The 13,897-nt window shown below is 40.6% G+C and overlaps 1 pseudogene; it reads right to left on the bottom strand.

Annotated features, from left to right (window-relative positions):
* The window catches only part of LOC120572748, a 66,224-nt pseudogene that overhangs the window by 39,316 nt on the left and 13,011 nt on the right, over positions 1 to 13,897 (bottom strand).

The following is a 13,897-nucleotide window of genomic DNA, read 5'->3' as shown; positions in this document are numbered from 1 at the left end:
AACTGTGTCCGATTTCAAGTTAATGCATATTTGTGAATTTCAGAGGAATTCTAAGAGGAGGCTAGCTCTCATTGATAGAGCTCCATCCAGCCGCAGGCTCTATCAATGAGACTCACGGACAAGCGGCGTTTATTTTCGTTTATTTCACCTGGGAGAGCAGGGTTCGCGCCCAGCGTGACGGCGATTTTTCGGCCGTGTTTTGCCGTTTTTTGTTTTTAATTTTTTGTTTTTAATAAGCCTTACCCAATGTTTCTTTCCTAAACCCAACCATTTGTTGTTGTCCTAAGTGTGTTTTAGTCGTTATTTTCCGTGTTTTTGTCACTGTTTTGTTACTAAAGCCTTTCCCTGTGTTCTTTTCCTAAACTCAACCATTTTTTTTTTTTTTTAACAGGCGTGTGATGTTGTTTTCGCGATAGTACGTCGCGTTCTCGCGATAACGCGTAACGTGGCGAGGCCACGTGGTGGGTCTGTTTACATCAGCTGTATACAGCGTGTATCATACACGTGGAGAGCTGAAAATGCGTACAATAACACGCCATTTGGCTTTATGAAAGTGGCATATATATTTACGCAAAGCCATGATGCCATGTTGACTGTACTGTAAAGTGCCTCCTATCCAAACACCTGAAACGCATATTCAGTAATATTTTTACTGCTGCGTCTGTGTAGATGAGAGAAGCAAAGTGTATGTGCGTTGTGCGCACTCTACATTATGGCCAAGCATGCGCCCCTAAAATAGCATCTGCTATTTGTAACACGCTACTGACTTTAGACTAGGTTTTTGCTGGTCTGTGGTGGAATTGTTTTCTGAAACTGCAAAATAGCATCAGGGAACATTTGCGCCGGAAGAGGACTCCTCTTTTCGCTGAACCGCTCCCGGGAGCGCAAATACATTCCCTAATTTACAGACATGCGTCTGTGGAGGGAAAAGTCCGCTGTGCGTGGGTGCAAAATAGTAATGATACATGTGTCAGTGTACAAAGGCAATTGAGCTGAGTGCAAGATAGGGCCCTGAGTCACCTGTTAAACATATCTGAGCTGCATGGTGACCCTCTGCCTCAGTTAAATGACTGACAGAAATACAAGTAGCAGTGAAAGTGTCTCGCTCTTGGAGCTCTTTAATGGTTCAGCTGTGTTAGAAAGCCTGTTAGGAAAGACAGACAGGAAATTTAAAAGTATAAGCGTAACGCGCTACTACTGAAAATTTGATAACAAAACATAGTTCCTTTTTCAGTTCGGTGCAACGCTACTTTTCCCAGGGACAGATTTGACAGCGACACTGCCTTCTCCACTGCTCCACGCGGTACCTGACAGAGGCTGGTAGTAGCAGAGCAATGCTGCAGCCAACGCTAACTTTTGAGAGCGTTTTAAGCTTTGTGTGTTTTTGCTGGATGGCGCTCTGAGCGGAGAGCCACGTGACACATGCCACTACATCGCTGAGGACTGGAGGTTAAATCAGCTGTTCTACAAACACAGCATGCCATGCAGACATAAAGTTGACAACCTCACAGATGGATGCGGTGGAGATGGGCTCATACATAGACTACGCTACACGCAGCGGACTGCTGTGGGACATCCAGAAAAGAGGCTGCATGTGTCTACTGTAATGGGAAAAATTACATTTAAGCATAATTCCTTATATTTTTATGTTTTATTTCTACTTTAATTCTCTCACATTATTGAAAGACAGTTTATCTCAGTTTCTGCTTAACTGCTGAGGTGTCCAGTCTGGAACATAATGTGAGCACTGTTTGTCTGAACAGATAAAGGGACAAGGTCACCCTAAAACTCTCATGTTTTCCCATGCCAGTTAAGATGTAACTGGGGGGTGAAAGTCGTACCGGGAGGAGGAGGTGGTTAGATGGCTCCGAGATGTCTCTTGTGTATCAGATTGCCTGTAAGAACTGTAGCGTCATAATAATCTAAGTGTGTGTGTGCTGACACTCTGAAGATGCATATAAACCTGGTGTTCTGTTCACTCATTTGAGGAACTGACTCCACACTGGGCTGCAGCCTTTTGTGAAATCATGTTGCTCCTATATTTGCAAATATATATATATGTTTTTAATAAAATACAAAAACCCAACTTGGTTCTAGTCTCAGACTGTCTCATTTGTTTCAATTTACTAAACTCTGAAACCTCTACCCCCCCTGCTGCAAAGGAAACTTCCACAACACTACATCAAGTCGATACAGACATTACATGCAACAACACTGTGTAACGCCGATGACCTGCCGATTCCAATGGACTGGTTCATAATGAATCAGCCGTCCCTCTGTGAGGAGAGAATCTGTAGTCCAGACACTTCACTGATAAACCAGATATTTGCTTTATGTTCAAAGATAGTTTTTGTATGATTAACTTCAGTTTCTGCTTTTAAAAGTAGCGTAAAAGTAATGAGTAACGTAAAAAGTTACTTTTTATAGGGGGTTACTAAGTACAGTAACGGATTACTTTTTTAAGAAGTAACTAATAACAAGGAAACACTACTTTTTTAAAGCAACTTCCCCAACACTGCCAACTGCTCCCCTTGTTCTCTACATTGCAGAAAGTGACAGACTGACACTGGTCAAAGTGGAAAACATGTTGACTATTTGGTCATTCTCATCTCCCATTACTAGCGATGAAGTGGAGAAGCTTGATCCATGATGCAATGTTGCTGCGTACTGCGTCAAACTAATCTAGCGACTTTTACTGGTGTTATTGGAGACTTTTGTGGTGTTTGGAGACTCGAAAGCACGTATCACTCTGCAGCTACTGTGCTCAACGAGCAGCGGGTGCTACGCCATAGGGTGCTATGCCATAGGGTGCTATGCCATAGGGTGCTGCCGTGAGCCCCTCCCCCGTCCAAAAGCACTCCCAGGCGGTCAGTCTCTCAGTAGCCTCGCGCAGCAGTACCAGCCTGCAGTCACACACCACTCCTCATAGAAACTCACATTCTGCTCCTTGCAGACAGAGGGACGCCTTTACACAAAAACTTGACCTCTGGCCGCATCAGTCCCCCAGCCTTGCAGACTTTATCACTGATGCACGTCACACGACTTCTCCTCTCTATCTCAGTCAGCGTCTGAGCACCGGTCAGCAACGAGAGAACAGCCACTGACCAGGCGGGAGTGAGAACGGGTCAAATTCATTTCCTTGTTTCTGTTATGAAGACGATCGTGAAAAAAAAAAAAAAAAAAAAAAAAAAAAAAAAAAAAAAAAAAAAAAAAAAAAAAAAAAAAAAAAACAAACCCCCACCCAAAAAAAAAAAAAAAAAAAAAAAAACAAAAAAAGTTTTTTTTTTTATAAATAAAAGACAGGGGGCGGTTTCTCCTCTCCCCTCTCCCCCCCGGGGCGGGTGGGCTGCTTCCTCCTCCCCAAAAAAAAAAAAAAAAAAAAAAAAAAAAAAAAAAAAAAAAAAAAAAAAAAAAAAAAAAAAAAAAAAAAAAAAAAAAAAAAAAAAAAAAAAAAAAAAACAAAGAAAAAAGAAAAAAAAAAAAAAAAAAAAAAAAAAATTAAAAAAAAAAAAATAAAGTACTATAATAAAAAAAATAAATAAAACAATAAAACAAATTATTTTTGTGTGTGTGTGTGTGTGTTTGTGTGTGTGTGTGTGTGTGTGTGTGTGTGTGTGGCCAGGATAGGATAGGACATTAACTAACAATGTAAAGATCAACAAGCCACTGACAGTGACAGATATGTTCATATTTGATTCATTCAATACATTATTATTTTTTGTCTTAAATCCACCAGCCATTTTCATATTATACCAACAGTTGCAGCATCCAGAGCCTTTTTGGTTCCCTAGGAAATCTCAGCCCAGAGTAATTAATTAATAGTAATAATTATTATTCTCCCCAAAACAAGTTTCCTTTCTATTTTTAAAGAACTATTAAAAAAAATTGTCTTCTGCAACTTTATTGCAACACACATACAAAAGACACCACAACTTTTATCGCAATTTTTAACAAAAGCTCCCGTGAAATCAGGCATTTTGGGCCGCAACAATCTCAAAAAAAGGCCGTGAAATCCTGGAGGGACTCCCATTGTGTTTTTTCATGTGCTATGGTGTACATTCACCAGTGTTATGTTGTTGTGGTGCGTGTAGGCTACTCCTGGTGTTGTCAGTCCTCTCTTATATGCTGTGTCTCTATGATCCTGTCCTGTCCTGTTCATGGTAGCCTACTCGTGGACATTGCGCCGTCATCACGTGCTGTAGTAGGGGGGGGTAATCCTGAATAGGGGCCCGGTGTTGGCTCGTTACGCCACTGACTTCCTGCCCTCTTTCGTCATTCTGGGCAGCATTGATGCAGGAATACTCTCCAGTCTGTGACGTCACCTTGGAGATTCTCCTCCCTTTCGCGTCGGCGTATTTGTATTTTACCGAGCGTCTGAGAAGTTCTTTGCTTTCGCCAGTCGTCCTGATTCGGGGTAACGAAAGAACAGCTGCCAGTGTTCTGTTCAGCATTGACTATTTATGGTTAAAAATGGGCGTGTACAGGGCGGGATAAGAGGCTGATTCAGATGAGACCCCAGCTCTTTACGCACAGGATGGGTCAACTGTTTTTCTGCTAGTTATACTTTTTTTAAATATTGAGCTTTTTTACATTTTTATTTTACATTAAAAGTCAATAGAACAATCTTCAAATCCTCTTCAGGCATCTTCCTTTTAGGAATGCTACTCCTCCCACATCATTTACACTACAGACATCATTCAGACGTTAAACTCAGGGGCGGATCTACAGGGGGGTAGGGGGGCAGCTGACCCCCCACTGTAGGGCCTTGCCCCCCCAGCTGCCCCCCTAACTTTGGTGTTCAAAAAACTTTGCTTGTTAAAACAAACTGCCACTATGTGCACAGGCTTCTTAAAACATTGAAACAAAACAATTAATTTATATTAATTCATAATAAATAATAACTGTAGATGTAATCTTAGCCCCCTGCCCCTCAAATACTCAGCTACGTCCCTGCATCAAACGTGCAGAGCGGCGTTCGCACACAGCGAGTCTGCTGCGGTGTGGGGGCCCTGCATCCCGGCAAAGACTGGAGCGACCGAGCTGCCCCGAGCCTCTCAAAGTGAAGTCAGCTTCCCCAGGTGAAGTTAAAACACACGTTTCATGTAAAGTTAAATTTGTAATAATTATAATGTATGCTAAAGGCGAGTCAGCATCAACAACAGCGCGTCTGTTAGCCAAAAGTCAAATCGCTCCCTCGTGGGTTGTAAGCGCATTCTGCTGTTTGATTAGTTTGATTTCAGTAAAGACAAGAAGAGCATAATACAAAATATTACAAACTGGCATGTTTGAATTCATAACAGAGGGTCGCCGTTTCGGTGGCGTTACGTTACAACACACTACACAGTGCTCGCTGAGACCGATCATGTGTATATGATTAGTTAAGGAGTAGGCTACTATAAAATCCACTTCCTCTCACATATCACGACAATAACGCTGCACAAATTAAACCAGGCAACATACTTTACTGTCAAACTGGGAAAACAACAAATACAACGGGATTAAGAAGGCTAGTCTAAACATAACTGATGTGTGCATGTAATAAATCTCATCTGATGTTATGTTTTTTAGGCTACTTATTAGCTACAGTGTAATGTAATACAAGAATAACAAGAGCTTTTCACATCTTGACTTTTGCAGGCCAGAGTAGCTGGAGATATTAGCTGAAGCCTAAAACTGGAGATATTGCCAGCCAAGAAAATTCTGAGATGTGCACAGGAGGAAGAGGAGGAGGGAAATGAAGAAGGAGAAGGCAGGAAACTGGAGAGACCAGGCAGGCGAGAGCAGGAGAAGACCACAGAAGGAGATGCAGAAATGAGTGAAAGAGAAGAGGGAAAGGAAGAATTGACAGTGAGGGATGAAGAGGAGGCTGCAGGTTCAGAGAGAGGGACAGAGGCAGAGAGTGATCAGGAGGATGAAGATGACAGAGAGGAAGAGGAGGCTGCAGGTTCAGAGAGAGGGACAGAGGCAGAGAGAGATCAGGAGGAGGCAGATGAAGATGACAGAGAGGAAGAGGAGGCTGCAGTTATCCCTGGACCATATGGTTGGTTTATATTCTCCTTACATATAAATTGCAGTACAGTAACATAACATGTCGTGACATGACGTGTTTTCAGTTTTTGGCTATTTCCATCCTGTTGTATATGTTATAGGGTTAGATATGTAAATATTTACATATACAACAACAGTTCACTCTTCTCAAGACACTTTACAGATTTACTCTTTAAGTTACAAAAACCCAACAATTCTCCCTAGAGCAACCATTTGGTGCAACAGTGGCGAGGAAAAACTTCCTTTTGGGCAGAAACATCAGACAGATCCAGGGTCTTGGTGGTCGCTGGTTAGATCCAGATGGATACAGATATAGAGAATTATGATTCATAATAATGGTAATTATAGTAACAAAAAAGATAATGGAACTATGACTAGAAATAATAGTTGTAGCAGTTTAGGGCATAGCAGGGCGTAGCAGGGCGTAGTAGGGCATAGCAGTTTAGGGCATAGCAGGGCGTAGCAGGGCGTAGCAGGGCGTAGCAGGGCATAGCAGTTTACGTATGGGGGTTCCCATGTACCGTCTTCCCCTGCCACCCTACCAAGATCTCTCGCTAACCCTTTGCCCCCCCATGTAAAATTTTCTAGATCCACCACTGGTTAAACTGTTCACTAAACATTTAGCTGTTACAGTTGTATTCAGCTTCATGATGTCTGCCTGTCTGTCTGTCTGTCTGTTTGCCTGCCTGCCTATCTGTCTGTGCCTGTCTGTCTACCTGCCTTCAAAACTTAAAATATTCCACATCTTTTATTCATTAAGAATCTTTTTACAACTTGTAAATTCTATTTTTACTTTTTGAAAATATTGAATATTGAATTCATTCAAGTTAAAGCCGGCAATTCACTTTGCATCGGCTTTTACAGAAACCTTCATACAATGTTATTATTATTCATCTTTTTAAAGACATTCATATTAATTAGAATCGTTTCCACTTTTGCACATTTTCCTACAACTTCACCTTCTTCTTACACATTGAAGCCTGTAGTTCAGCTTCTCAGAAAACCCTCAAATATCATAAATGTTTGGTGTAATTTAACATTTTAATGAAATTTAAATGGGTCAAATTTGTTGTTTACAAAAAGTTTATATATCAGAAATTTGGGTTTCTTTCAACCAAATTGTCCAAAAAAAATAAATAAAAATAACGTGGATTGTTCCATACAACTATTACTCTTCACAGGTAAAATAAATGATCAGTTCACTCCTTTCATTGAATTTGGGTGTTTTATTCAATTATATAGCATATAATAAAAGAACTGATAGAAGAAAGTGACAAAAATGTCTGGAAAGTTTCCACAACAAGCGACAAAACTGTCAAAACAGACACGTTGGGAAAAAAAGATTTAATTTCAAATTTTGACCCAGAAAAACAAAAAGTTGCAGGTTGACGGAAACCATTTCCACCTTTTCCAACTACACAACATCACCTTCTTCTCACACATTAAAGCCAGCAATCTAGTTCAACTTTAGAAATGTAGCTTTTCACCATTCACAAGCATTTTATGCAGGAAATATATCTTCTACTTACTCTTCAACATCTTTCTGTCCAATGAAAACCACATATCTCCAGATGTGTGATGATGTTGAATGTTGGTGATAAACTGAAGGATTATATGGAGTCATAAGAGTGTCATAGAGAAGAATACACCTATAAAATAATAAGAAACTTAATGTGAAAGTTCAATTCTATTCAGTTTATTTAAGAAGAAGACAGAGCAGATTAATAAAACCAATGATTATACAGGAGTTCAAAATCCAAGAATTAACCAAAAACTCGTAAACGTCCCGAATACAACCAGCTGTTATCGTGTCTAATCCATTGAAGGGGCCAGTGGGATACTATATATATATATATATATATATATATATATATATATACACACACTACATTGGCCGCTGTTGTTTATTGGAGCGATATGTTGACACAGCAGTCATTTCCTAAGGAACATTGTGCTCGTCCTAATGTATGAGTGTCAATGGAGGCAGAAGGTCTATCCACAATTAAAATCATAATTTCTCGCTGAATTTTCAAATGATTTTCAAGCCGTTTACTACAAATGCCAGAAATGTATTTATAATGCAGAATACTTGGTTAAATTAAAAATGGTTTTCTTACCAAAGTTTTCCCTAAATATTGTGTAGCTAGTGACAGTCAGCTGATTTAAGCCTTGATACAGTTTAAACAGGTGAGTTATATAACAGTTGATATGAAGGGTGAAATTAGCTTCATAGACCAAAACCACTTTTTGGACCAGGCTGTAAACATGTTTATTTCTGATGCAAAGTTTGGATTCTTTCACATGGGGGTCTATGGGGAATAACTCAACGAAATTTTCAGTAACACATAACAACAAAGAGATATTAATAATCACTTAAATAATAACCTGACACAACATAAATAATAACCTGACACAACAGTATCAGGACAGTAATGTAGCTTATTGTTAGCTTAAAAGAAGGATCAAGGTTACCTTTTGTGATATTTAATTCAACGCTTTTGTAGTAGTTAAATACTGTAAAACATAATTTTCATCTGGGAAAGTTTATTCCATTTTGCTTAGTTTAGCATTTTTTTACATGAACATCCAAAAGCAGTACAAATTAGTTTAGCATTTCTTTTACATGAATTTCTACGAGTCTTTAAAGGACAAATCCGGCGCAAAATGAGCCTAGGGGTTAATAACACACGTGTTCCGAGTCGACCGTTCTCTGGGATATGTTTTCATGCTAATCCAATATGACCAGTTTTAGTGCTAACCGCTAATTAGCTTATAACGCTAGTCGTCGGGGCAGAGGGTAAAGTAAAAATAAATCTCTATTTCTACACCACTAACAAGGCTCAAAATATCACCACACTTCCACGGTAGCATAATGATGGTCCCTACATGTTAACCCCAGCATTGAGATCTTTGTAAGTGTACAGATAGTTTATTAAAAAGATAGCATTGAACAGGGGCAGTTCTGGGATCAGACCTTTAGGGGTCTCAGCCCCTAATGAGAATATGACACGGATACAGTGCCTTGCAAAAGGGTCAACCCCACCCCTTGCTAAATCAGTAATTTCATGAACCGATAATCTCTGAGCTAGCTACTGAACAACGCCAGCTAACGTTTGTTGACACTATGATGAAACTAAACCTGACAGTCATGAGCACTTTTATTTTTTTTGTATTTATTTATTATTTCAGGACAATGCACATTGATGAACATGTACAGCAGTACATGTAAAAATGCAAGGATGTAGCCCGGGGGCTAATTTCCATCTGAAGTCCATTAGGCAGGTTGAAGTAACAATGAAAAAAGGACAAAAGATATACAATAGTAACATTTGCTTTATAAAACAAGGAGAAACAGAAAGAAAGAAAGATAAAAACAGGACAATTCATTAGTAAGTGTTAAAACAGAGACACAATTCATTAGTATGCTCTACTGGGCTAATACGGTACAGCATACTGTTAGAGGTGGTTGTATGTTTGGTTAGCTCTAAGCCACACCTTTACCTGGCTATTAAAGGTGGCCAGAGTGGGACATTCCCTTATGGTTGGGGGTAGCATGTTCTATAATGCACTACCTTTAATACAGGGGTGTCCAAACTACGGCAGTCCATTTTTATTGGCCCATAACAAATTCTAAACATATAATGGCATATGGCCCACACATTAAATTCGTGCTTGACTGTATTGTACTTCTTAGTTTTACCGCTAGGGGGAGCTACTGTCTTGAACAAGACAGCCTCTCCACAAAACAAGAGCATACAAAGAAAAACTTTGCAACAAGTGACGCAAAAATGGCAGAACCGAAGAAACGAAAAATAGAAAGGGAGTGCAGGAGATTTCAGACACAGTGGGAAAATGAACATTTCTTCAGTGAAGTCAAGGTGAAGTGTGTCTGTTTGATTTGTAATGCAACAGTTGCAGTGATGAAAGACTATCATGTACGACCACACTATGAAACCAAGCATCCAGACTACCACTGGTGCTGAGAGAGAACAGAAAGTTAAGCAAATGGCAGCGAGCTTTGTTTTTGGGAACCAGAATGACCGACAGCTATCTCTGATGTCCTTCTCTTCTCAAACACCAAACTGACTCCTGACTTGCCAGCCATCCTTCAGTCCAAAGCTCAGCATCACTGCTCCCACTGAGTGCAATGCTGCTCCCATTATAGGTAAGTTACAAATATAATACACAGTAATCATGTGTTAATAGGCACAATTACTTCATTAATTCACTCAATTAAAGTTGATACTATTTTCTAACAAACTATAGTTGGTGTGTTAACAAGCCTAATAACTTATGTGCATAGCAAGCCTAAAATATACCGATCCCCTTATGTTTCCCCCTTTATCCAGGGCTGTGAAGGGCATCACCACCCTGTTTTTAGAATCTCCCCCCTACTGAGTGGCCCAGCCCTTCGTATATTTTTTTGTATGTGGCCCTTGGTGAAAAAAGTTTAGACATCCATGTTTTAATAGATAGGGCTTTATGGCAGGAGGAGGTTTTTCTAATAGGAACCTCACAGTCCCTGTTTACAACAGCTCTGGTGATCTGAGTCTGTCTGTAATTTGACACAATGTTCCAACATTCAGCAATTTCAGTTGCTTACATTTCAATTTGGGTTCTGATCTAATAAACATAAAATGACCACCTTCTTCTCTGGGGACTACCAACCTTAAACTACCCAACCGTCTCCTGCTCTCCCTCTGACAGATCAGACAGATAGAGACTCAACCAAAGGTGGGAGTCTGACATCATAACCACCTCTGATTGGCCAACTCTATGTTTGTTGAGCCCCCCTAAAAAGGGTCTAGAAATACATTACCGTTCACCTATACAGGCAGGCGCCATATTGGGAAAACAGTCAGGACCAGTAGAACCCTAACCCTTGTAGTGAGTCTCCCATATATTTTAATAAACAGATATAATTCATGCATTCCCACGTAGTCACATTTCACAAACGACCCATTGGGAAACCACGGACCACGGGAGATTTCAAGTGACAGTTCAGCTCCCGCTGCACGGCGTTCACCGTTCGACTGGTCTTGACTGTTTTTCCAAGATGGCGCCTGCCTGTATACATGAACGGTAATGTCTTTCTATACTATCTTTGTAATAAACTGTCTGTGCACTTACAAAAATCTCAATGCTGGGGTTAACATGTAGGGACCCTCATTATGCTACCGTGGTGATATTTTGAGCCTTGTTAGTGGTGTAGAAATAGAGATTTGTGTTTACCCTCTTCTACCCTCACTACACATGTGTTATTATCCCTTAGGTTACGCTTTTATCCAAAGCAACTTACAATTTCTACATATGTCAGAGGTCACACGCCTCTGGAGCAACTAGGGGTTAAGTGTCTTGCTCAGGGACACATTGCTCGATGTATTGCAGTGGGAATCAAACCCAAGTCTCCCACTCCAAAGGCATGTGTCATATCCACTGCGCCATCACCACAGGTTCATTTTGCGCCAGATTTGTCCTTTAAAGCAACACTATGTAACATTTCCTCTTCGGTCCCCCTACAGGTTGGAAGAGGAATTGTCCCATTATGATTATGTCTCATTGGAACTACAGATCAGCTTCCCAATCTGGCAGACTTGCATAGTGCGGTTATAGCCGGTAGAGAGCAGCAAAGAGAATGCAGAAGTGCCGTTCACCCTGTTACGAGTTGATGAACCACTGAAACAATTTTGGAAACATTATTTTAAAAGGTGTAAAAAGTTACTTTAACAGCAGTTCGTCCCAAAATGACGGCGGCACAGATGCAGTTTAAACACATTAATGGTTTGTTATTTTTTAAGCAGCAGACATGTTCTGATTAAAGCTTTCCAGTTATGAATGCTTCTTTTCTTCGTCTTAAGGGACAATAGACTAAATAGTTCAGAAACTTCACATTACCTTAGTAAACAGTGTTGTTGTTTTTTTATTTGGAACAAATACTCAACATATTTCATTACAGGAATAAAAGCTAATATTGAGTGGAATTAATCCCTTCAAAGGGAGGGAGCTTAATATGTAGTGCTGTTCAGAAGATAAAGTTACTGCTGGTCAGCCTTCAATGTGGAGAGAAGATCAGAATATAACAACTCAGCTATCAGGGCATGAGGAGGAGGCAGGAGGAAACAGCTTGGCTCGGAAACATGTTCACTACGAGGCCGTGTGAATGCGCTGGTGAGATTTAAGGTTACTACTCTGAGAAAAGGTTTTTCCACATTGTTCACACCAGTATGGCTTCTCTCCAGTGTGAATGCGCTGATGAGATTTAAGGTGACTACTATGAGAAAAGGTTTTTCCACATTGTTCACATGAGTACGGCTTCTCTCCAGTGTGAATGCGCTGGTGTATTTTAAGGTTACTACTATGAGAAAACGTTTTTCCACATTGTTCACACCAGTACGGCTTCTCTCCTGTGTGAATGCGCTGGTGAGTTTTAAGGTCACTACTTTGAATAAAAGCTGCCCCACATTGATCACAGCTGTACGGCTTCTCTCCGGTGTGAAGGCGCTGGTCGTGTTTTTTAAGGCTACTACTCTCAGAAAACATTTTTCCACATTGATCACACCAGTACGGCTTCTCTCCAGTGTGAATCCGCTGGTGAGAGTAAAGGCTACCGCTACGAGCAAAAGTTTTACCACATTGATCACACCGGTACGGCTTCTCTCCGGTGTGAATACGTCGGTGGATTTCTATTTCACTACTCCTAGTAAAGGTTTTACCACATTGATCACAGCTGTAAGGTTTATCTCCAGTGTGAATGCGTTGATGTCTGTTTAGGGTATTCTGTCGTGCAAAAACTGCCCCACATTGATCACATCTGTACGGCTTCTCTCCAGTGTGAATGCGTTGATGTCTTTTTAGGGTATTCTGTCGTCTGAAAGCTGTCCCACATTGATCACATCTGTAAGGTTTATCTCCAGTGTGAATGAGTCGATGGCTTTTTAGGCTGCTCTGTTGTGTGAAAGCTGCCCCACATTGATCACAGCTGTATGGCTTGTCTCCAGTATGAACTCTCTGATGAATCTTTAAATATTCAGATATTGTGAAGGATTTGTCACAGTGTGGACAGTGGTGACGTTTGGGTCCCTTTCCTCCTCTCCGTTTCTATAGCAACAGACAAACAGAAAGAGAGAGAGAGTTAGTGAGCAACATTCTTTAAACCCTAGACTTGCTCTCACTCACAATTTAAACTCTTCATACAATGATTTATGACAAAATGAAGGTATATATGTGCCGGTTGCATACATGTTAACACTGTTCACAAACTGCTCCAAACAGCTCTATTGTAGTCCAGCCTTTACTTCAGAGACAAACGTGCATCACTTTGTAATACACGTTATAATGCTTGCCAAGCTGCTAGCATGGCACGCCCTCATACTCTGCTTCTGACTGGCTAGTAGTCCTTACCTAGGTACTGTCAGGGCCCTCATACTCTGCTTCTGACTGGCTAGTAGTCCTTACCTAGGTACTGTCAGGGCACGCCCTCATACTCTGCTTCTGACTGGCTAGTAGTCCTTACCTAGGTACTGTCAGGGCCCTCATACTCTGCTTCTGACTGGCTAGTAGTCCTTACCTAGGTACTGTCAGGGCACGCCCTCATACTCTGCTTCTGACTGCCTAGTAGTCCTAACCTAGGTACTGTAGTTACCTATGATGAAAAGTTTTTCTTTTAATAATTTTTCATCTTTTTTGAAGTTGATCGGAGTTAGTTCAAGTACGACATCGGACTAATTTCGAACTTTCAGTTCAAAATGGCGTACTTCCTGTTGGGTTTAGGGTATGGCTCCAATTACTTTGTTTGTACGTCTTGACATGCTACATATGTGTACCAAGTTTCGTTAGTCTACGTTAAATG

Source organism: Perca fluviatilis, chromosome 14 (genome assembly GCF_010015445.1).
Source record: "Perca fluviatilis chromosome 14, GENO_Pfluv_1.0, whole genome shotgun sequence".
Lineage (NCBI taxonomy): Eukaryota > Metazoa > Chordata > Actinopteri > Perciformes > Percidae > Perca > Perca fluviatilis.
Note: the sequence above shows the minus strand (reverse complement) of the source record. Positions and strands in the feature narration are given on the sequence as shown.